This window comes from Caretta caretta, chromosome 7 (genome assembly GCF_965140235.1).
Source record: "Caretta caretta isolate rCarCar2 chromosome 7, rCarCar1.hap1, whole genome shotgun sequence".
NCBI lineage: Eukaryota > Metazoa > Chordata > Testudines > Cheloniidae > Caretta > Caretta caretta.
The window spans coordinates 68,835,416-68,859,393 of record NC_134212.1 but is presented as its reverse complement, the minus strand read 5'-3'; the positions used below and the strand labels follow the sequence as shown (position 1 = coordinate 68,859,393).

Sequence of the window (23,978 nt, the reverse complement as noted above, 5' to 3'; positions counted from 1 at the left end):
TGGTTACTATGAGGATCCTTGATGTATAAAAATATGGCATATGTATGACCATTCCTGATCCCCTACCATGCACGGCTGTCAGCCAGACAGATGTTAAACTAAATGCTGTATTTTAAATAAGAATACTACTGTATATCCCTCCTTATTTTTTCAACTCTGATATAAGCTCGATAATTCTGCTTGACAGACTCTTAAGCAAATTATATATGCATAACAAACATTGAGAGAGATGTTTAAGGTTGCAAAGACCAGAACTCAAAAGTTAGGAAATGCCAGAATTAAAGTTACTTGTACTTAAAATAATTAAAGCAAAAAGCTTGTGTGCCTCTCAGTCCCACTTTCTTATCTTGCCATTGGGCTATTTGAAAAATGCCAATAATTTTCCTGGGCATTTTTTTTAAAAAATGGTTTGTTTAGTTGAAATTTCCCAAGGAAACATAAAAAACCCACTGAAACTTTCAGTTTTTAAAGAACAAATTTGGTAAAAACAAAAAAAAAGTTGTTAGGGCTTGTTTAACTGAAAACAAAAACTTTTCTTTACTGCAAACTTTTCAGTTTTTCTTTGAAAAAAAATCTAAATGTTTTAAAATTAAACATTTTTTTCTGCAAAATTTGTTTATGATAAATAGCGAGCTTTTGATTTAATTTTTGGCAGAGTACTTTCAAACAAAACATAAAAATTGACCAACTCTAATTAACAGCTTATCATTTAAATACACTCTGCTTTTAGCGAGAGCTGTACAAATCTGAAGTAATTCCATTTGTGTCATTTTCAGAGTGGAAACACACTAAAGAAAATGTGAAAAGCCATCCAAACCAACATGCTTGCTCATTTGAATCCATTTTATCCATTGGGACCCCACAGATGGCTTCTTAGGAGAAGGGCGATTGTACTAGCCCTCCCAAATCAGAAAACACTTCTCCTGTCAGTGAATATGACTCCCAACTTATATAAGTTAACTCTTAGCCATGTTCCTTCTCATCCAGATTCCTATCTTGGGCAGACACTGGAAGGGTGATGAGACTGCAGAATTTGGGCTAAAGGGGAAAAAATTCATTAGTACACTGATGACATTAAACCCCTGAAGTTGCATCACTTAAATGAACAGGAGGAGGTAACAAGAACCCTTACGTGTGGGATGCCCGGAAGGATAAGTAATAGCTCACAGTACTATTCCATGATTTGTGGGAGACTAAGGAGCAAACTAACCAAATTCTGTCCATCCTTGCCACATCTCGCCTCCATTCTCTCCTGGGGGCCAGGCTCCCTGGCCAGACTGTGTTTCCCATGATGCACCACAACAAAGGACACCCATGATGCACCTGTTTCCCCTCCATTTCTTGCCTTCGGAGAAATATGGAAGCATGAGGCACTTGAACAATGATGTCCACGAAACACCATGGCAGCACTTCCAAATCAAGGTCTCCCACCCAAAGAAGCTCTAATTGAAAGTTGGTCTAAGACAATCAGCAAGGACACTCTCGTTCTTGTCAGTCGCAAAAATCCCCAACTCCTGGAGACGGGACACTAGGTGGGGAGGGCTCTGAGTTACTACAGAGAATTCTTTCCTGGGTCTTGCCCACATATGCAGGGTCTAACTGATTGCCATATTTGGGGTCAAGAAGGACTTTTCCTTGAGGTCTGCTTGGCAGAGGCCCTGGGGGCACAGGTCACTTGCAGGTTTAAACTAGTGTAGATGGTGGAGTCTCTAAAGAAATCTTTAAACCATGATTTGAGGACTTCAGCAACTCAGCCAGAGGTTAGGGGTCTATTTCAGGTGTGGGTGAGGTTCTGTGGCCTGCAATATGCAGGAGGTCAGACTAGATGATCACAATGGTGCCTTCTAACCTAAAGTCTAGGAGTCAACCAGCAATATCAGCTGTGTCTCTGTTCCCTAACGAGGCCTCAAACCAGACAAACAAGGATCGTGATCACTGCTACACACAGTACACCCCATGTAGTTTCCAGTCTCCACACTTTATGCATTGCTATTTTTGCTGTATTAAAACTCCAGAGGGGCAGGTGCTGCCTTCTAAAACCTCAACTGGGTACAAGGCTGAGGGTTTTAAATTCTTTTTTAAAAAAAAAAAAGTCCCCAGATCCTTTTCATTATCTTTATGCTGGTTATGTGTGTCATTTAATACAAATTGCCTGGTTTAGTTCTTTGTTTATAAGCTAATTCTTTAATATTTGTCGACACTGAAAGGCATTTGCCATCCATTGTCACAAATAACTAAATGAACCAAATCTGCTTATCTGATTATGCTGTTCCTCATTATTTTCTTCTGCCTTCAATTTTAGTATGCTCAGCAAATTTGGAAATCCGATTTTCAGCATTGTCATTCAAATGGGATTTGACCCCTTGACCTTGCAGCCTAGAGGCAAGGGTGCGATCAGCTGTGCCATAATGACATCGTGTGAGAATGTGCTATGTATCCAAGGATACATGTATTAAAGAGGTAGTGCAAGTACTCGATAGCAAAGATGGTATGTTACCTTATGCCTCAATCCACGTGAGACTGTCAGATTCGACAGACAGAATTTTGTTAAAAATAGGAATTTCAAACAACATTCATAGTTTCTGGTTTTATTATGTTGTTAGGCCCCTCCCTTTGACCATCAACCCCGTATCTGAGTCAACAATGCCACATATTGACCCTCTGCCAAGTGAACGGTGGTCGAATTTCTAACCTATCCCATTTCATCCTTCTTTTTTAGTGCAGGGGGAAATTATTGAGTTCACCGGAACATAATTTATCCTCCTTCTTACCAAGTTTGTCATAGAATCTTCAGCTGAGAAACTTGGTATGCATGAACAATTCAAGAACCAAAAACAAAACAAAACGTACCCTCTTTCCCCCCGACACCTCTTTTGACCATCAACTGAAAAGTACTTTCATTCAATAGCATTTTATTTGTTTGTTTTGCCAGAACTATAGTTTTAATTTACAAAAAGACAAAGAAACTAAGATCGCTGACATGTGTCCTCTTCATTCAGTTACAAATACTATAGTAGAGACAATTTACAGAGAGAAACTAAGAGTAAGCAGAGGAAGAAGAAACATATTAGATCACAGAGTCCAGGCCATATAGGAGACCCCTGACAGATGATGTATCTGATTTTAAAATTGATCTTAGACTTAACATCTGCTTTTAGCTATGTTCTACGTATACAAGTAGTACATAGCATTTTGTCCCTGCTTTCTCTCCTCCTCCACCATACAGGGCTTTAACTACAGAGTTATCTTTTGGGTAACAAATTCTTTGAAGCATGCATCATCCAAGAAGTTTTTAAGTCACACACAGGACAATTTTATCATCCAGAAAAAGACTCCAACCAGAGGAGAAACCGCCCAGAACCAACTTCTTACTAATAAGCCAGAAATTATTGAGAATGTGAAAGTAGTATGGAAGTTTGGTATCTGTAGCAACAAGCTACTTGAAATCTCTAAGGGATGGGCTCACATATAATGCAGAATTACAAGAAAGTATTAAAGGACACCACCAACTGAAACTCTAGTCAATCTAGAGTTTCATCCAATACACCTGTTTGAGTCCTCTGGCCAATTTCTGTGGTTTTACAATAATATTGTTATTACTTTAAAATGTTTCTCTCTCTCTGATAGCTTCTGAAAAAACCATACCAAAACCAGATGAAACCGATTGCCCATACAAGAGAAACATGAAATCATCCATTCACAAAATACCCCTCAACAGCAATGGTACATTCAATTCAGAAAAATTGGATGAAATTTAGAGAAGGGCAGCAAATGTTCTTCTAACTTAGGCAGCATAAAAGGGATAAATATTCATGGCTTGCTTGAGTGATGACTAAGGGATGGAAGTAAACATCAAGAATTTAGAGGAATTATTTGAAAGGTCACAATGAAGCAGGGGTTGTCAATAGGTGGACCGCGGGCCAAATCCAGACCACCAATTTTGAATGGACCGTGAAATCTTTTCATTTACATTATTGCAGTTTGGAAAATGTTTCTCTGGAGTCTGGACCTTGACTATAGCTTGACAAAAAATAACTGACTACCCCTGCAATGGACTGTAACTATAAGTCATTGTAAGAAAAAAAAACCTGTACCACTTAAATGGTACCTTCAATCCAATCTCAATGCAATAGTTAATTTAGCATCAGAACACCCATGGGAATTAGGTAAATATTTTTCCATTGCACAGGTAGGGAAACGGAGGCACTGGGATTTACCAAGTTCACACAGGGAGTATGTGGCAGAGGTATCAATAGAATCCTGATATCGTCTGTCTCAGTCTTATTCTTCTTCCCATCTTCCAAGATGGAAGTGATAAAGATCCTCCTTCATATAGTTTATCCTCTTTCATACCAGCCATCCACATGCTGAAATAAAATAAACTTTTTAAGGAGGTGGGAAATCAGTTCCAGCAGCATGAGTGTTAAAGGAACAAAGGAAAACAAAGTGAATTACATTGAAAAGAGAACAGTTTAAACAACTGAGATGCCTCAGATTATGAGTTCTTCGGAGCAGGGAGAATGAGAGCATTTCCTAGGCGTTTGAAAAGCCATAGGCAACAGAGTTGTGTGGGGGGTGGGGGCTGGCATCCAGGCCATGGCCTGGACACTTTTTGGCAGGGTCAAAACACAGCAGGTCACAACACCACTCACTCAAACTTGGAGCGGGGGATGTAGGGTCTCGTGGGCTGCAGGGTCAAGCTGCAGGTGGTGGGGGGAACCTGAGACAGGAAGAGGAGGATCGGGGCAGGAATCTACACCCCCTCCAACTTTAAATGGTGCTGCACAGCTCCTGGGTACTGCACCTGCTAAGTGGAACCCTGACTCTGATTGTGTTTGTGACAAGGCTGGAACAGGAGCAGGGTTCAGCTTTAAACAAACAACCTGTTCAGAGGCTTGAGGTTTGTTTCATGGGCTCTGGTTTAGCAAAAATGATACAAACTTGGCAGAAGTTCTGCAGCTGCATTCCCTGCAGCTTCCCACCCTGGCTTCTGGTCACTCCAAACCACTTTTTCTCCTCTGCCAGCTACTCTTTATAGTGCTACACCTACGTAAACTCAGCTTTACTAATTGACTCTCAGCTGGGATTGCCTCCTAGAGCTGAATGAACTTAACCCATAAAACTCCCACTAGAGGGCACCAAAAAACCTGTATACCCCCATCACCAGGCTTTGGAGCACAAGTGCAATGCAAAACACTAGTAACAACAGTCACACCCAGTTGGGGAAAGAAAAAAAAAAGTAACAAAAGCCACACACAGTGTAAAGAACTAAGAAGAGTACCCACTACCTTACAGTATTATTTAAAAAAAAAACCCCAAACCCAAAACTGCTATGAGCATAAAACCAAGCAAACCTAAAGCTAGGGATTTGGCAAGAGAAACCAAAAGAGGGGAAGTAATTTACTTTCACAGAAAGAGTTAATTATACAGTTAGCTCCAGTCTGAAATATTTGCCTAACAACCATTTACCTTTTGTGAAACAGCTTTAATAATGATAACTGCTTACACCCATGGTTTCTCATTGTTTTGCTTACCATCCTCTGCTGCAGCGACAATTACAATTGCAGTATCAGTAATAAAACAATTACCCAGTCTCAGTGCTGTTGAATGGGTTTGTAACTCAGAGTTGAAAATAATTAAATTGGGCATTCATGCTCATGATGAAGTTTCATATTAGAGGAAGGAAAAAATAAATAGAAATACTCATAAATTTTATGCCAAGAAAGGACAATTATATTATCTAGTTTGACCTCCTTTCTATCACAGGCCATAGAATTTCATCCTGTTACTCCTAATATTGAGTCCAGTAACTTGTACAGATAAAGGATATTGTTGGTTTAGTTTTGTTTTACATAACCTACTTCAGGCCTATTTGTGGTCTGATTGTTGGATGGGGGAAAATAATTTCCCTCTGCTCCATGCACATAAAAATGGCTCAACTAGTTTTGCTCACACTTTCCAATAAATTCACTCTCACCAAACCTGGAAAACTTCATCCCAAAATGTATTTGTGAAAATTAAGAGCAACTGAAAGAAGTGGGATATAATGGAAGTTAGAATCCAACCTTATAAAAGGCCTTACCTGCACTGGTCATATATTTAAAAAAAAAAAAAAGGAAAAAAAAAAGAAGCCAAGAGTCAAATATGACAATGACATAAGAATTCTTATAAATTATTTTACTGCCAGTATCATTTATATTTCTTTGAACATATTGTTCATGGAGACCATAATTGGAGGGAAAAGACCCACAACTTTAAGCTGTTGTATTAATGAAAAGTTCACCAGTGCCTCATCTCAAAATGTAAATGCACAAATCTGCTTTGTGTGCCTTCTGACAAAGAGCGTTTAAAGTTTCCTGCAGCCAAACACCTATGTACTGCAAAGGATGCAAAAAATGAAAAGCTGCCTTTTGTGAAGTAGGAGAGAGAGTGAGACCAGGAGAGAGTAATATCCCTGTACATTTCTATAGGAGGATTAACCATGCAGAGGAAAAAAACCAGGCTGCATTCCGAGCTTTCTCTGTGCTCCTTACTGCAAGATCAGTCTGCAGCACGTCTTCTGCCAGTGATTAAAATGAGCACCAGTGAGGATGAAAGGGGACAAAGGAAAGTAGGGAAAGGAAAATAGAACTAAGGGTATGTCTACACTACGAAATTAGGTTGAATTTATAGAAGTCGTTTTTGTATAGTCGATTGTGAATGTCCCCACACAAAATGCTCTAAGTGCATTAACTCGGCGGAGTGCTTCCGTAGTACTGAGGCTAGCATCAACTTCTGGAGCGTTGCACTGTGGGTAGTTATCCTACAGTTCCTGCAGTCTCCGCCACCCACTGGAATTCTGGGTTGAGATCCCAATGCCTAATGGGGCAAAAACATTGTCGCGGGTGGTTCTGGGTACATGTCGTCAGGCCCTCCCAACCCTCCCTCCGTGAAAGCAACAGCAGACAATCGTTTCGCACCTTTTTTCCTCAGTTACCTGTGCAGACGCCATACCATGGCAAGCATGGAGCCCGCTCAGCTCACTGTTATCGTACGTCTCCTGGGCACTGGCAGACGCGGTACTACGTTGCTTCACAGCAGCAACCCATTGCTTTGTGGCAGCAGATGGTGCAAAAGGCCTTATAACCATCGTTGTCATGTCCGAGGTGCTCCTGGCTGCCTCAGTAAGGTCGGTCAGGAGCGCTTGGGCAGACATGGGTGCAGGGACTAAAATAGGAGTGATTCGACCAGATCACTCTTTAGTCCTGCTGGCAGTCCTATTGTACTGTCTTCTGGTGAGCAGCCAGGAGATGAGGATGGCTAGTAGTCCTATTGCACCACCTGCTGCCAGCCAAAGATGTAAAAGATAGATGGAGTGGATCAAAACAAGAAATACACCAGATTTGTTTTGTATTCATTTGCTCCCCCCTCCCTCTCGCCGTGAAATCAACGGCTGACAATTGTTTCGGTGAGGTCTGTCAGGGGCACCTTGAAAAGTTTAACGGAGATTCAGTCCTGCCTGAAATACCCGGGGCAGGGAGAGCTCAGTGGGTTGAACATTGGGTTGAGCATTGGCCTGCTAAACCCAGGGTTTTGAGTTCAATCCTTGAGGGGGCCATTCTGTGTGACAGTTGTTTTTGTTTCTCCTTGATGTAAAGCCACCCCTTTTGTTGATTTTAATTCCCTGTAATCTATGTCATCAGTCACCCCTCCCTCCGTCAGAGCAATGGCAGACAGTCATTCCACGCCTTTTTTCTGTGCAGACGCCATACCACGGCAAGCAAGGAGCCCGCTCAGATCACTTTGGCAATTAGGAGCACATTAAACACCATGTGCATTATCCAGCAGTATATGCAGCACCAGAACCTGGCAAAGCGAAACCGGGCGAGTAGGCGACGTCAGCGCGGTGACGAGAGTGATGAGGACATGGACACAGACTTTTCTCAAAGCACAGGCCCTAGCAATGCAGACATCATGGTGCTAATGGGGCAGGTTCATGCCATGGAACACCGATTCTGGGCCCGGGAAACAAGCACAGACTGGTGGAACCACACAGTGTTGCGGGTCTGGGACGATTCCCAGTGGCTGTGAAACTTTCGCATGCGTAAGGGCACTTTCATGGAACTTTGTGACTTGCTTTCCCCTGCCCTGAGGTGCAAGAATACCAAGCTGAGAGTAGCCCTCACGGTTGAGAAGTGAATGGCAATAGCCCTGTGGAAGCTTGCAACGCCAGACAGCTACCAGGAATCAATTTGGAATGGGCAAATCTACTGTGGGGGCTGCTGTGATGCAAGTAGCCAACGCAATCAAAGATCTGCTGGTATCAAGGGTAGTGACCCTGGGAAATGTGCAGGTCATAATGGATGGCTTTGCTGCAATGGGATTCCCTAACTGTGGTGGGGCTATAGACGGAACCCATATCCCTATCTTCGCACCACAGCACCAAGCCTGCGAGTACATAAACTGCAAGGCATACTTTTCAATAGTGCTGAAAGCATTGGTGTATCACAAGGGACGTTTCACCAACATCAACGTGGGATGGCCGGAAAAGGTACATGACCCTCGCATCTTCAGGAACTCTGGTCTGTCTGAAGAGCTGCAGCAAGGGACTTACTTTCCAGACCAGAAAATAACATTTGGGGATGTTGAAATGCCTATAGTTATCCTTGGGGACCCAGCCTACCCCTTAATGCCATGGCTCACGAAGCCATACACAGGCAGCCTGGACAATAGTCAGGAGCTGTTCAACTATAGGCTAAGCAAGTGCAGAATGGTGGTAGGATGTGCACTTGGACGTTTAAAAGCACGCTGGCGCAGTTTACTGATTCGGTTAGACCTCAGCGAAACCAATATTCCCACTGTTATTACTGCTTGCTGTGCGCTCCACAATATCTGTGAGAGTAAGGGGGAGACGTTTATGGTGGGGTGGGAGGTTGAGGCAAATCATCTGGCCGCTGATTATGCGCAGCCAGACACCAGGGCGGTTAGAAGAGCAGAGGAGGGCATGCTGCGCATCAGAGAAGCTTTGAAAACCAGTTTCATGACTGGCCAGGCTATGGTGTGAAAGTTCTGTTTGTTTCTCCTTGATGAACACCCCCCACACTTGGTTCACTCTACTTCCCTGTACGCTAACCATCCTCCCCTCCTTCCTTCAATCACCGCTTGCAGAGGCAATAAAGTCATTGTTGCTTCACATTCATGCATTCTTTATTAATTCCTCACACAAATAAGGGGATAACTGCCACGGTAGCCCAGGAGGGGTGGTGGAGGAGGGAAAGACAAGGCCACACAGCACTTTAAAACTTATCGAATGCCAGCCTTCTGTTACTTGGGCAATCCTCTGGGATGGAGTGGCTGGGTGGCCGGAGGCCCCCACACTGCGTTCTTGGGCGTCTGGGTGAGGAGGCTATGGAACTTGGGGAGGAGGGCAGTTGGTTACACAGGGGCTGTAGCAGTGGTCTGTGCTCCTGCTGCTTTTCCTGCAGCTCAATCATATGCTGGAGCATATTAGTTTGATCCTCCAGCAGCCTCAGCACTGAATCCTGCCTCCTCTCATCAAGCTGCCGCCACCTTTCAGCTTCAGCCCTCTCTTCAGCCTGCCACTTACTCTCTTCAGTCCGCCACCTCTGAATGTCCCTTAAGAAAAGCACCCTATTTCAACCAGGTAACCATGAATGATATCACTCTCCTGAGGATAACACAGAGAGATAAAGAACGGATGTTGTTTGAACGCCAGCAAACATACACTGCAATGCTTTGTTTTGCAATGATTCCCGACTACGTGCTATTGGCCTGGCGTGGTAAAGTGTCGTACCATGGTGGATGGAATAAGGCTGCCCTCCCCAGAAACCTTTTGCAAAGGCTTTGGGAGTACATCCAGGAAAGCTTTATGGAGATGTCCCTGGAGGATTTCTGCTCCATCCCCAGACACGTTAACAGACTTTTCCAGTAGCTGTACTGGCCGAGAATGCCAGGGCAAATTAATCATTACACATGCTTGCTTTTAAACCATGTATACTATTTAAAAAGGTACACTCACCAGTGGTTCCTCCTCCGCCTGGCAGGTCCGGGAGGCAGCCTTGGGTGGGTTCGGGGGGTACTGGCTCCAGGTCCAGGGTGAGAAACAGTTCCTGGCTGTTGGGAAAACCGGTTTCTTCGCTTGCTTGTTATGAGCTATCTTCCTCATCCCCAAAACCCGCTTCCCCATGTTGCCTCCATCTCCATGGAAGGAGTCAAACAACATGGTTGGGGTAGTGGTGGCTGAACCCCCTAAAATGGCATGCAGCTCATCATAGAAGCAGCATGTTTGGGGCTTTGACCCAGAACAGCCATTTGCCTCTCTGGTAGGCTTGCCTCAGCTCCTTAAATTTCATGCGGTACTGCTTCGGGTCCCTGTTATGGCCTCTGTCCTTCATGCCCTGGGAGATTTTGACAAATGTTTTGGCATTTTGAAAACTGGAACAGAGTTCTGATAGCACGGATTCCTCTCCCCATACAGCGATCAGATCCTGTACCTCCCGTTTGGTCCATGCTGGAGCTCTTTTGCGATTCTCGGACTCTATCATGGTCACCTCTGCTGATGAGCTCTGCATGGTTACCTCTGCTGATGAGCTCTGCACTCACCTGCAGCTTGCCAGGCTGGCCAAACAGGAAATGAAATTCAAAAGTTCACGGGCCTTTTCCTGTCTACCTGGCCAATGCATCTGAGTTGAGAGTGCTGTCCAGAGCGGTCACAATGGAGCACTCTGGGATAGCTCCCGGAGGCCAATACCATCTAATTGCATCCACAGTACCCCAAATTCAACCGGGCAAGGCCGATTTCAGTGCTAATCCCCTTGTCTGGGGTGGAGTAAGGAAATCGATTTTAAGAGCCCTTTAAGTCAAAAAAAGGGATTCGTCGTGTGGATGGGTGCAGGGTTAAATTGATTTAATGCTGCTAAATTCGACCTCAACTCCTAGTGTAGACCAGGGCTAAGAGGGGCAGGTAGAGGAGCTGGAAAGGATCAATAAGGAAATGAGGAGAAAAGAATAAAGAGACACAAAAGAGAACAAAGAAAAGAGAAGGGGGATTAAAGGTAAGAGACGAGATGGAAGTAAAGAAAGTGGAGCAACTTGAATGATGAGTTGTCCTCTGGGACCTGTAGGCTGCCCTCTGCAGCATATTTTGGAACTCAATGGAAGAAATGCCAGGCAATTGCCTCCAAGGTGCCACACCATTGAGTGAAGGCAGCTACAGGGCAGCATCAGACCCCAACATTAGCCTGTCTCTGGACTAAACATGTACACTGAGCTCCACATAGGAAGAGGTCATGGCTTGCCAGAGGAGGTAATGAGTTAGGGAACAGGCATTGCATGCAGCAAGCTCTCCACTCAGGGTGGCATAACTTGGAATACAGTAGGAGTTCAAGTCAACACTGGTCTTGGCAACAGTAACTCCCTCTCCTCCCCATTTTTGAGACACTGCAGAAGAAGGGGCCCTCCATCATCAGTGTGATACAGAACATAGCTGTGCTGTGGAGCTTCTGATGGTGAGATGGACAGTTCTACATCCACAAGAGCTGCCCCGGGATAGACATCCCTAAGCAGTGTGGTACAGTCAGCAGTACATTGGTTCCACAGTGAGGAAAAATAGCATTTACACTAGCAAAAAACATGGGAACCTTTGGAATATGAAGGTGGGCATGGTAGGATAGGCAACCAGTCCCCAGGAAAACTTCCCTGGGGGTTGAGGGTAGGAAGTAACAACAGGCAGAGCTTTCTAGCCCCACCACAGATAAAAGATAGAGGAATGGGACACCCCAGAAGATAGATCAAGCTGGAAGGAACCAGGGACACGACAAAAGTAATCAGAGGTTAAATGAAGACAGCAAAAAGGAGGAGGAAGTGGAAGTCTGTTGTGGAGAACAAATTGTATGGGAGAGGAATTGAGGTGCTGTGGTATCATTTGATGTTAACCTCATGAGCAATGGAAGACTTTGGGACTTTAATTTTATCTTACTGGTCTAGGGTGACTTATGGCCATCTTAATCCATTGTGATCTTTCTTCCCTGAACACTTTGGGTGCTTCAGAACCAAGCCTCCCACAGCAATTAACTGCTCATGCCTAATGAGCTGTCACAGCAATCGAGCAAACCTAAGCACTGCATGTAGGGGAAAAGGAAATTAAAGGCATTTAAAAATCCACCATTTAATCTATCACCCATCTACAGCTCGGACATCAAGGCATTGTTTTTTCCCCCTGAGTTTTATGGCATTAACTCATGGTAACTAATTGATTATTAATACACCAGCTCTGGATGTGTTTTGACAGCCAGAAAATTGTCCCTCTTCTTGAATTTGGGAAACAAATCTATTTTCCAACACTTAAGTGTAAATACAGTGAGACAGGGTGGAGATGCTCCAGCCTGTCCCTAGCAAACAAGGAATTAAAGGTAAATGAGGCCCCATCCTGAATATTTATGAACATGGCTAAATTTAGGTGCTTAAATAGTCCCACTGATTGCAAAAAGCTAAGCACAAGTAAAATTGATTGAAGGCTACAAAGTTTAATTGTAGGATCACATACTAATTCTCAGATATCACCCTGTTTCTTTCTACACTTAATCAACACGTGTAATGTTTTTCATTCGTGTGTAATGTTCTTCAACTATTTTCATTGTTGTACTGGTCAATTTGATGTAAGTTCTCTGCCAGCAAACCTTCACTATTAGCTGATTGTTGCACCAGATTACAATCAGTAGCACTCTTTGTTAAGTATAGAGGTTTGCACAGTGCTTAATTTGTGCCATGGCTGAGTCTCAGCACCTCTAAGCTTGGCAGTTCATAGCCCTGCCACCTCTGGGCTCGCCGTGTCAGTTATGAAAGTAAAACAAGTGTTTGAGTCACGGAACCTTTTCCATTACAAATTAAGCACTGGGTTTGCCCTTGAATCCTTGACCAAACCATTCTCTTTCCCCATCGTTAGGAAGAGTACTGTATATCAGCTCACTGTCTGCCGCTATCCTACCTCAATAGTGACGTAAATCCACCATTTCAGCAATGGTGAACATATAACAAGTTTTCCCAAGTCCAATAAGCTACATACACAAAGCAGAAGCAGAGGATCTAATAGTTCTGGACCAACTGTAAGAGATTTCCCTAGAACCACTGTGCATAATCACTAGTAAATAGATGACCCATGATTGGTACTCCAGACTTGCATGATTGCTGCTCTCTAATAATACTTGATGCATCTGTAGTACTTTCCATCCTACAGGATGCCAAAGCATTTTATAAACCACATTCCTCATCACTGAAATGTAGCCACCCTTGAGGCAGGAAGGTGACTGTCAACTGGCTGATGCACAACAGGGCAAGGAAAGAACATTTTGGCCAAGGACACAAGGGAATACCCCACTCTTACAGAAAGTAATTGAGAATCTTTAATGTCTATATTGAAACACAGGACCCACAATTTTAAAAGCAAAAAGACACAAACGTTACTCTGACCTCATATTATCTGTCTTGTAAGGATGAAGGAAGCGTTGATTCAACCCTGCCTAATTAGGTTCCATGGTTCTAGGGAGCACAGGCAGCCCAAATCTAAAGCACAGGCCACTCTGCTTTATCGTCCAGCTCCATGACACTAAGCTTCCCCTCCCTACCTCAGGGCTTGACCTTGCTGAAGCGCCTCCACAGTGCCGAGCATGCATAACTCAAAGTTGAATCAATGGGAGGGCCAAAGAGCTTTCAGGATTGGACACTGATCATGACCCATTTTCAGGGTCTCTGAGGGAAGCCTTTCTAATGACTAAGAGTCACACCTAAGCGACCAAAAGCACCAGCAGACTGAACAGCCACTGCTCCTTGCACCCTTTCACAGGGTTCCTCATTAAGAGTCCTGAGCACCTTCAGCTTGCAGTGGACTTCACTGAATATTAGAATACTTAAATGTGCCTGCAAAAAAGTCATCTGGCTGACTCCTGGGGTTTTGGAAGATAGAAGAGAGTTAGTTTTTAAATATAAATTTGTTCACAGCCAGCCTGACTATTGTAAAAGCTTATGAAAAGGGACAGTCAAATGGGGCCTTTATCAAATGTGGGTGAATCACACCAACTCCTATACAACCAATTGTCAGAAAGCTTATTAGAAAATGTGGGGTGCAGGAAGGATGGATTCCGATGACTAATTCTAATCCTTTCCAAGAAGTTACTACTTCACCCTCACTTATGCAGAGCATATCACATGCAATGAGTATTGTTCTGCAGTAATGACTCTGATACTTTACACAATCAAAGCGTCTAAGCAACAGCTTGACAATTTCATTTGACTGAGTCACAGTAAAGGAGGTATTGGTGTTGTGCCATGATCGATGTTTCCCTGAATCGGGTGTTTAGCTCGCCATTTTGGAAATTCACTCTGTATGTGGTGTTGTATAGTTGTGGCTGCTAAATAATAAGACTTTTGAAAAAGAATGGAATTGAATGAGGGCAGAAAGAAACAGATGTAGCGGCCGGCATTGTGTTTGTGTAAACTGTTTGCAGAACAAAGATCTGGATTAATGAGATCCCCTTCCATCTGAGAGGATAGATAGATAGACTTGTTTGGAAACATTCTTAAGACTCCCCATAGTATCCCATTCACAGATGTCTTCAATTTACTATATTTAGATCTCTCCCATCACAATGGGAGGTATTCACACTAGTTGGGATACCAGCATTCAAATAAAAGAACTAAAACCTTATTTTTGTGTCTGAAGAGTTGCATTAACTCTAATATTTCCCCATTAGTATTTTTCACTTTTGCACCTTGTCTCCCACTGGGATAAGAGCCAGAAATAAAAAAGCATGAGAACCGTTGTTAGCGGAGTAGATACAGAACCTTACAGGAAGGATTGGGGTGTTTTCATGTGCAAGCAAGAAGTAGCTAATTGAAAATTGCTGCAGGTAGCCTTGATGTGGCAAGAACGCTCCCGGACCTTAACTCTAATTTTCAACCCGGGGACACATTTCAGTTACATTTTTTTAAGAGTGCACAGAGTAGCTTACAGCAAATAGACTGGGGGAAGAAGGGGAAGAATTCAGGCCCTCAGGGGTGTTAGCTCCCCCTATTTAGGTCAGTGCTGTTGCAAAACTAGATGCAATGTTCTGCTGACCAAGCCAAAAGGAGTGTCTTTTTAATCCAGAATTCTGCACTGTAACATTGTATGCTGCTTTACATTATCAAATGTGGGTCAGGTATCTTTCCATGACTGCTAGCTGTTTTCAATTGCCCTCATCTGTTGCAGTTTGATTGAAAAGTGTCCAAGGCTGAGCATAAATGGGAATTTGTAAATTCACAAACAGGGGCAAGATATTTAAAGACAAGATATATTCTGTATGATTTATAATACTAATAAAGCCTTAAAGGGTTGTTCAGACCAACAATTACAGATTTTACCCTTGGGCATTCACAGTGGTGTGGAGACATTTATTATATTCAATTGCTTAAATATTGCCTAATTTAATTGCTTTCCATGAGCTTGCAAATGGAAAGCTAAGATCCACAAGCTTCCACTTCAAGTCACTCAAAATTAACATTTAGAGTGACTATATCAAAGAGCAGAACATGTGAATGGAGGAGAGGTGGTGATGACACACAGAACAGGGCAGGAGGGTCTTGGGCCATATAAACAAATCGTTTTGAACAATACCTTCCTCAAATCAGTCTTCGCCATTTACTGCAGCACTGAAATTACACCATATCCTTCATGCTTGAAAACGAAAGACTGAGAGAAAGGGAAACATTTTCTCAGAATAAATGAACAGACCCTTACTCAAGAAGGCCCAGCTGAACAATGAATCTGGCTTGTCATGATGAAACAGAAGCATGTACGACAAATACTACTCATTTCTAGCTTCTTAGTACTTTAGGACAGTTACTCAATATTTTTTTACAGGCTTTGTTTAAACAATGTCAAGTACCTGTTTGATACAGGATACATCTTTTAGACTTCATCCAGTACCAGTTAGGCTGCATCTACCCTGGTAGAGTATCACATTTTTCATATTCAGATATGTACGTGCTACATCAGCTTTTTAAATAATGACAAATGTTCTTGCATCATCTCAGAGTAAAGACTTTTTTTAATTAGTCTTCTAATCTCAGTAGGGTTAAATTAGACACCTGAAGCAAAAAACAAAACCCACCACTAACATTTTCATGAGTGTATCCAGTGTGAATTGAAATAACTGCAGCTTAGCCTAGAAGGCACTTTTCTCTGTCAGTACAGGACCACTACTTTAACACTATAGCACAAGAGGATTTTTAATTTCTCATCAAAGTGGCTGCCCCTCCTCCCTTCTGAGCTCAGAGTTCAACCGTATGTTCAACAAGATGTATGTTTAGGGTTCCCTCTAAAGGGAATATTTCTGTCTTCCCAGACACCCACCTATTTGTAACCATGACAATAAGCTACACATTACTTGCCATCTGAAATCAGTTTTAGTGAATCCTAGTTAATTATACTCCTTTTCTCCCCAAGATACACATTTCAAGCAATATCCTCTAAGAACCACTTCCACTACTGCATACGTAACAACCATTGTTTTTTTTTGTTCAAGTTAATGATTCTCATTCAATCTGACTAAATCTGATTTATGATTTTGTATTAATCTCCTGTATGAATAACTTGAACTAATAACTTTTGAGGCTAAGGTCTGCCTAGTAGCCCCTGGTTTGATGTGCATCAACCAAAGAAATGAGAGGTGTTATGGGGCGTGTTAAGGTGGGTGCTCACCCCTGGAGCAATCCCATGTATTAAGGTTGGCATTTTTCCCTGCATGGCCCCTGGCAGCCTGGTGTGGAACTGCGGTCACATGCCTTCCTTATTTTCCCCTAGTGGGTTTTCAGTTAGTTCAATGAGGCTTTCATGTTGTGAACAGTGATCCTAATTTATTTAACCAAAAGCCAAGCAAATATGCAAAAAAGCCTTCAAACTCAGCCTCATAGCTGGGCATAGGGGAAGAGGAGTTAATTAGTCTCTGTGCCCCACCTGAGTCCCTCCGGGATCCTCACCACAAGTAAGGTCCTCTCAACTCAAGATCTCCCTCAGGAGGTATTACCTGGGGAAGAGTTCCCTCTTTTTGCTCAGAGTCCCCACAGAGATCAAACCACTTGAACTTTTGTTCGGAGCAGCATGTATTTCCTCTGTGGTCTGAACTGCTTGCTGCTGTCAGGTGAAGGTCCTTTCGGTGGGGCCAGGTCTCCCTAGGGGCTTGGCATGCATAGTTCCCCCTATTTCAGGACTTATTCCCTCCATGAGTGCCTTTCCTGGTGAGCTCCTTAACTGGTTCTCTTGAAAAGTCTATCTCCACAGGAACATCTTCTGTTTTAGCTTCCTGACTGAGGTGTCATGACCGTTCATTAGGCTCAAGTGCTCCTTAGATAATTAACTATCCACAAGTGAATCTGGGTTAGCTCATTCTCCTTAGCAGAGATGCCCAGCGCATCTGTAACCAGGTTGATTCCCTCAGACGGCCAGCTACTCTGTGACAGGGACCAATGGTCAGATGGAAAAGGTGACTTGAGGATCATGAATACTAATTGCTATGCATGCACAACTGGAAGGGGGCAGTTTAACAGGATACTGCATGTTGTCCAAACCTGTTGGGGCTGGGAAGGTGAAGGAAGACACCAAACAGGTTATGAAGATGACAATATGTAATTGAATTACATGGGTATTAACGGATGGGAGGTGTTTGAGAAGAAAAAAGATTCACCTGGAACACAGACTTCATGGGTCTTGAAATAAATGCACACACACATTCCCCTTTTCTGAGACACTGAAATACAAACCGGCAGCAAGTAGCTGGATAATGTAAAGAACTTCCAGATATCTAAATTTGTCTTTTTAACATAACTACTATTCACTATAACTCAGCACAGTCACTAGTTATAGGACTTTCAGCCACTTATCTAGTTGTATTCGTGTTCTGCCGCATGTTTCTTTGGATGGCAAGTTCTCTTGATTTTTCTCTAATACCTCTGCTTTTATTTAAGATAACCTGAACACGAAGTGAAAGCTAATGAGCTGAGGTAGCCAAGGTTGGGACACTAGAAAGCAGGAAACTGACTTTTGACCTTAAGGGAAACAGAAGGAAGGAGGTAATACCGGGGCACAGTCAAAGGCTAGAAAGTTGCCACAGCCCTCTTCAAATGATGCTGAACAATACAGAGATGCTATGTATGTGTCCAGTGTCTGAGTCAAAGTCTTTGGCCAGTCTGGGCTGAAAAGTTACTTGGCAGTAAAAGCTCTTTTCTGAATAGATGTAATCAAACATAGTTTAAGCTCATATTGACTCATAGCAGCCACACCGGGGTGTGGTTTTTACCTTTTTACTTGACCTTGGCAGGGGGGCCATCCATAAAGCTCAGCTCCTGCATAGCACAGCACCCTCAGGTCCTCTTGCTTCTCCCAATAACTTGTTTACAGCCCAAAGTGTTTGGAGTCACTTTCCTCTTCTTAGGCTCCCATGTAAGTGTCTATAAAAATGCAGTTTTCTTTGGCTCCTCCCTTCCCTCTGGTTAAAAGATTCTACCGCCCTCCTTCCTGGGCTGTGCAATTAGTCAAGGCAGCTAGCCCAGTAGTAGCCAGGTTCCAGCCCTACCTAAGAGGACTTCCCTTCTCTCCTCACACAGTCAGCTGAGGGCTGGGTTTTATCCTTTTCAGGAGGTAGCTGCCTGAGTAACACCTGCCTCTCATACACCAGCTCATCTGCTGCTCCCTTGAACACCTGTTTCCTCAAACAAGCTCCCGACTGCCACTGCTACCCCAGGGCTCGGGCAGCAGGGCTCAGGTGGGGATTTAAAGGGCCAGAGCAGTAGCAGCGGCTGGAGCTCCGGGGCCCTTTAAACCCGCGCTGCAGCCCCGCCGCCACTACCCCCGGGCTTTAAATTGCCGTCTGGGAAAGCCGGTCCCAGTATGGCACACCGGCTATTACCGGTACGCTATACCGGGGCGTACCGGCTTACTTTCACCTCTGAATGTATTGAGTAATGAATTGCCTTCTAATTTCTCCACCAAATTAATGGCATTCTTATTGTCTGATGCCAACCGATTTTGCTAGCAGCTGCACCTGTGACCCTTCACATGGGAGGGTTTTTGTCTAGTTACTCCCTTGTGCATAAGCTAATTAAAGGGCCAGAAGAGCTATATCTAAATTTTATATGTGCCACGATCTTGAACGGTTGCTTTTAAGACTCACACATGAAAGGCATGTTTTCGTCAGAGCTGATCTTTTCAGAGGACGCTATGAAATCACCCAGGGGCCCCAGACAGTCAGCACAGCAACCAGTGAGCATTGTGCTGATGGCCACAATAAGCCATGCAGTGGGTAAAGGCAATGGACATATTGCACCATTTTTAAGACTGACTAAGGATTTTGTCACGTCTCACATCAGGATTCCAGCAAAGCACATGGTTCTCATATTAGAGGGCTTTACTAAAGCTCTTTTAAACCAGGGCCATGCTATCTTGCCTCTATTTGCTTTTGGCGCACAGCAAGTGAGATCAAGTCACCAGGCTAATGTGTATTTGCTAGCTTTATCTTAGCTCTTGTAACACATGCTTGGGCTATGATAAGCCAATTAGATTCTCTCAAGACCAGATACCATCTGGCTGAGAAATTGCTGGCAGTCCAGTAGGCAGCACTTCTGCAGTCCCTGAGGGGGTTTCACATTTTCCCACTCAGTCCTCACAATCAGCCCTTCTCAGTGCCAGAATTAAAACAAACAAAACAAAATCACAACCCTTTGGAGTTTATTTAATTATTCTGTATGGTAAGAAGTAGGAGAGCAATGTGTGTTTGGAGGAAGACGTTGGCACTTCGTATCCATCCTCGTCACACTTTTGACTGTACCTTGAGGAGATCTAGAGTTACAGTTGTCATAGCAACCCTATTAACAAATAGCAGCATAGGCTTTACACAGGAGATGTGACTGCTAGGGTTTGTTGGGAATGCTTTTATTAGCAATTTCTGCTAAAATCCATGGTTTCTGTAAGCCTCTCATCTATCACCTCATATTCTTCTGGGTTTTTTTCCTTACAGTGCACCTCTCACTTTATGGCACCCAAGTTTTTGTTTGTTTAAAGTGAATATCCCTATAGAAAGAGCCCCACAGTTTGCGATATTCTCTCTCTCATGCTGGAGGAAGACATATGAATGTACCATTCTTTAAAAGAAATAAACTGATTTGCATTAACACTCTCTGTGAGCTAACTGTGGGACTATAAATATAGTTCCAGTCTTCACCGTTACTAAACAATTCCCCTCATTCCCCACCAAGACCCCTCCCCCCAATAAAAGGATGATCTAGTTAGAAAGATAAGGGGGGTGGGGTCTGTTTATCATCCAAAAATGGATTGATTTATTTGCTGAGGTTGTTTAAGACAAAGATGTATAAAGACTGAATTACAGAGATTTCAGTACCTGAAGATTTATTCTGCATGGTTTTCATGATTCATAACCATCTCTAGATGCATTACTGCTACACTACTGGACCAGGATTTAAACATTAACGCTTGGCAGATTTTATTTCTAGATAGATGAGAATCAGATTATCTGTCTGAGCTATATTTAGTATAACAGCAATAATACTTTGCATTTCTGTAGCACCTTTCATCTCAGGATCCTAAAGCACTTTTCAAATGCTAATTAATTAAATCTGTAATTAAACATTCCTATGAAGAACAAAATGAGCCTCCCCATTTTAAGGATGTACCAACTGAGGGAGAAGTTACATATCTTGCTCAAGGTCTCTCAGGAAGTCAAGAGCGAGAGCAGGGACAAGATTCCTTGCTATTTAATTCCCAGTGGGCACTCTGTCCTCAAGAGTGATTTTTGATCTTTCCCCAGCAAAAACACTTTGTCATGTCATTTATTAGCATAGTGAGGCAGCTCAAAAGGTTTCCCAACAAACGAAAGAACACTTATAAGCCAAATGTTTGTTTGAAGCAGGCATCCCGGTTACCAGTGTGTGCCTGCAGGAAGGGAGAGGCACAGTAATTTACAGATTGTTTGGAATATGCATGCAGACAACATAAACACGCAGGCAGCAGCAGCATCCCACCTTTCCCACTGTACTGAGCTTGCTTTCACCATCACAGAGATGAAGAAGAGAGAGAAGCTTCTGGGGCCACTAACTTTTGACTGCCATCCCAAGAACTGTCTACCAGAAAGCTACTATCATGAAATTTGTATAGCTGACTCCCTCTGATCTCTCTGAGGATTTCCGGTAACCTCTCCATTCCTACCAACATGATTCTGAGAGGAAGCTGTATTCAGGACTCCAACAACTGAAATTTAAACAAAGTAAACTCCCTTTCTCTACTAACTGTTCCTCCTACTTTATCAAACTAATCCACTTATTCAAGGCAACTGAGGGGAACGGTTTCCATCTCAGCTCAAGTCCTAAACAATGCCTCTAGGTACTTCTTGTACCGGTTTAACTAAAAAAGACCTCCTCTTTCCGAGAAGGAAACAGGGCACCATTCTCCTCATCAGAAGTCCAGCCTTTCTTCTACAATGGCTATTCTTTCCCTTGTCCTCCTTTCATATGTTATCTTGGCCTGGTAAGCTAACAAATCACAGCAGCACCTGCCTTCCAGCTACTTAGCCCTCCGCCCCTTCTTCACAAACACTACAAACTTTATTTTCTGGTAAACTGATGACATGCAATACTTCAGACAGTCCACATCATCCACCCAAACTCTCCTCACCAATTTCAACAGAAAATTCACTGCCCATCTTCATTAATATAACCTCATTAAACTTCAAATGTTTACAAAGCACCTTTCATCCCAAACTGATTTACAAACTTCATGTACCTTAGAGACAATTTACTTCACCCACTTCTGGGGTATAACATAGCAGCTGTTTGATAGTTCACATCACCACCGCACAACAGATTAGGACAGAGAGTGAAGGAAAAAAATGTTTTCAGTTCACATCTTAGGGAAAATTTAGGTAGGCTGATTGCAATTACACAGTTAGCACTGAGGCTTGGATGCAGATTAACTACCCCACTGTAGTAAAACCTTTCATGGGATGTTGAATTACTAATAGCATCTGGGGTGTTGGTTTCAAATCTCATTCAAAAGACAGTACTTCCATTGCCCAGCCCCATGCTGGGACACCAGTCTAGAATGCTGCCTAATCAACACCACTACCTACAACTTCCTGTCACGGTTTCCTTAGAAGTTCTTCCGACCAAGTACTAACCAGGCTGACTCTGCTCAAGCTGGGAGATTTGAGGAGATCATTCCTGGGGGTGTTATGGCTGTAGGCAGCCCCTGCCATTCTGATTATATAGATTCACAATATCATTGTTATGTTTAATGTCTAATACAATAGACAAGTCTATTGTGACAGGGTGAACAGACTTCAATCTGCATCACGCTAGCAAAGGATGTTACATAGCCAGACATCCCTGCAAATGTGGCTGGCCTTGTTGATACAGTGGCTGCAAGCAACTCCAGTAGAGATGCCTAGGAGGTCAGTAATTGCTTAAAATGAGAGTACCAATAAGCTTAACAGGCAATTTGTCTCCCGTGGCAATATAAACAGCCCAGTGGCAGGAGCTCAGGGACTCGGACGTCCTGGAAACAGCAGGATGTTCTGCTGATCATTCTTCTCACTTAGGGGTTGTAAGGAAGCCTAAGACTTTAATGCTTGGGATCTCAGAAGGCCTTTTTCTTTTTGTGACCCTGTTACTAGATGACTTATAGGGCAGAACTGCAACCCATCGGCCCAAGTTCCTTTTCTTCTGCGGGCCTTGCTCTGGCTGCCCTACTGCCCAGAGACCGTGCTGTATGTGAAAATGTATAATTATATTCAGTGTCTTTTTAAAACTAGGAAATGCTGTTTTGGTTATTAAATTAATGGGCCCAGTGGCATATTTAGGGGAATTTTATTGTGCTTGAGAACAATGCCAAATTGGCACAGCCGTGAAGACTGAACTACCCCATTAACCTGCAGACAAGTGAAGCATGGGTAGCAGCCGTAGAAGCTCCTTCCACATTACGGCCATGGCCTTGAGAGGCCAAGTCTAACAGTGAAGACAGTTCAGTCTCCACACCCATTCAATCCTTTGCCTCGCTGACTGACTGCCAACATGAATGCCAGCTGTGTGTATGGACAGCTGCCCACTCGTAACCAGCCAAAACTGTCAAATCTTTGCATAAAACATGTCAAGTAACTGTCAGGTGATAACAGATTTTGGTAGCTACTAACCAGAGATAAAAGGTTCCATATCCCATTACTAACCCCATGAACCATCCATCCCTTGTCATTATTTTAATACTAAGCATATCTTGGCCTCACATTTTAGGGCTTCTGGAGTTCAGGGCTGATTTGTGTGGTGAAAGCAGCATGTAGTTGAAGTCTGCCCAACATTAGCTTTTATGGTATTGTTTGCTTCTGTGGACGCTCAGATATGCTTCACAGAATATGAACACAGCTACTGCTTTATTTTTGCTGTTCTTAATTAGTTTCCACAGTTCCTAAAAATGAACATAACCACTTATGTCACATGACTTGCAACTATCTTGAAATATACAGAATACAATACTTAGAACATCATTTTGAATAGAACAGCAGTAACATGGAGGCAGGCGAAAGCACTTGGTAGTCCTTTTTTATATTAGCTCCCCCCCCCCCCCCACACACACCAGGTATTCTTCTGACAGGACCATTCTGACGTTGTTGAACGGTTCTGATAACACCCCTACTGGAAACTGTGAAAGATGACAGGTTGCTATAGCTCACAAAAGCTTATGATCAAATAAATTTGTTAGTCTCTAAGGTGCCACAAGTCCTCCTTTTCTTTTTTTGAAAGATGACTGTAATTTGGGAATATTCTAAATGGGAGACTGAAAAGAGAGAGACTCAGTATGTCTGAGACAACTATATCATTTGTCATCCCAGTGATTGCTCTCACACATGGAAAAACTCTGCTGAGGACTACACAGTAAGATTATACTC

General features: G+C 43.1%; 1 protein-coding gene across 4 annotated transcripts in view; it reads left to right on the top strand.

The window, feature by feature from the left end:
- Window positions 1-23,978, top strand: part of RASGEF1A (RasGEF domain family member 1A) — a 258,034-nt gene that overhangs the window by 6,349 nt on the left and 227,707 nt on the right. The window lies entirely within an intron of this gene.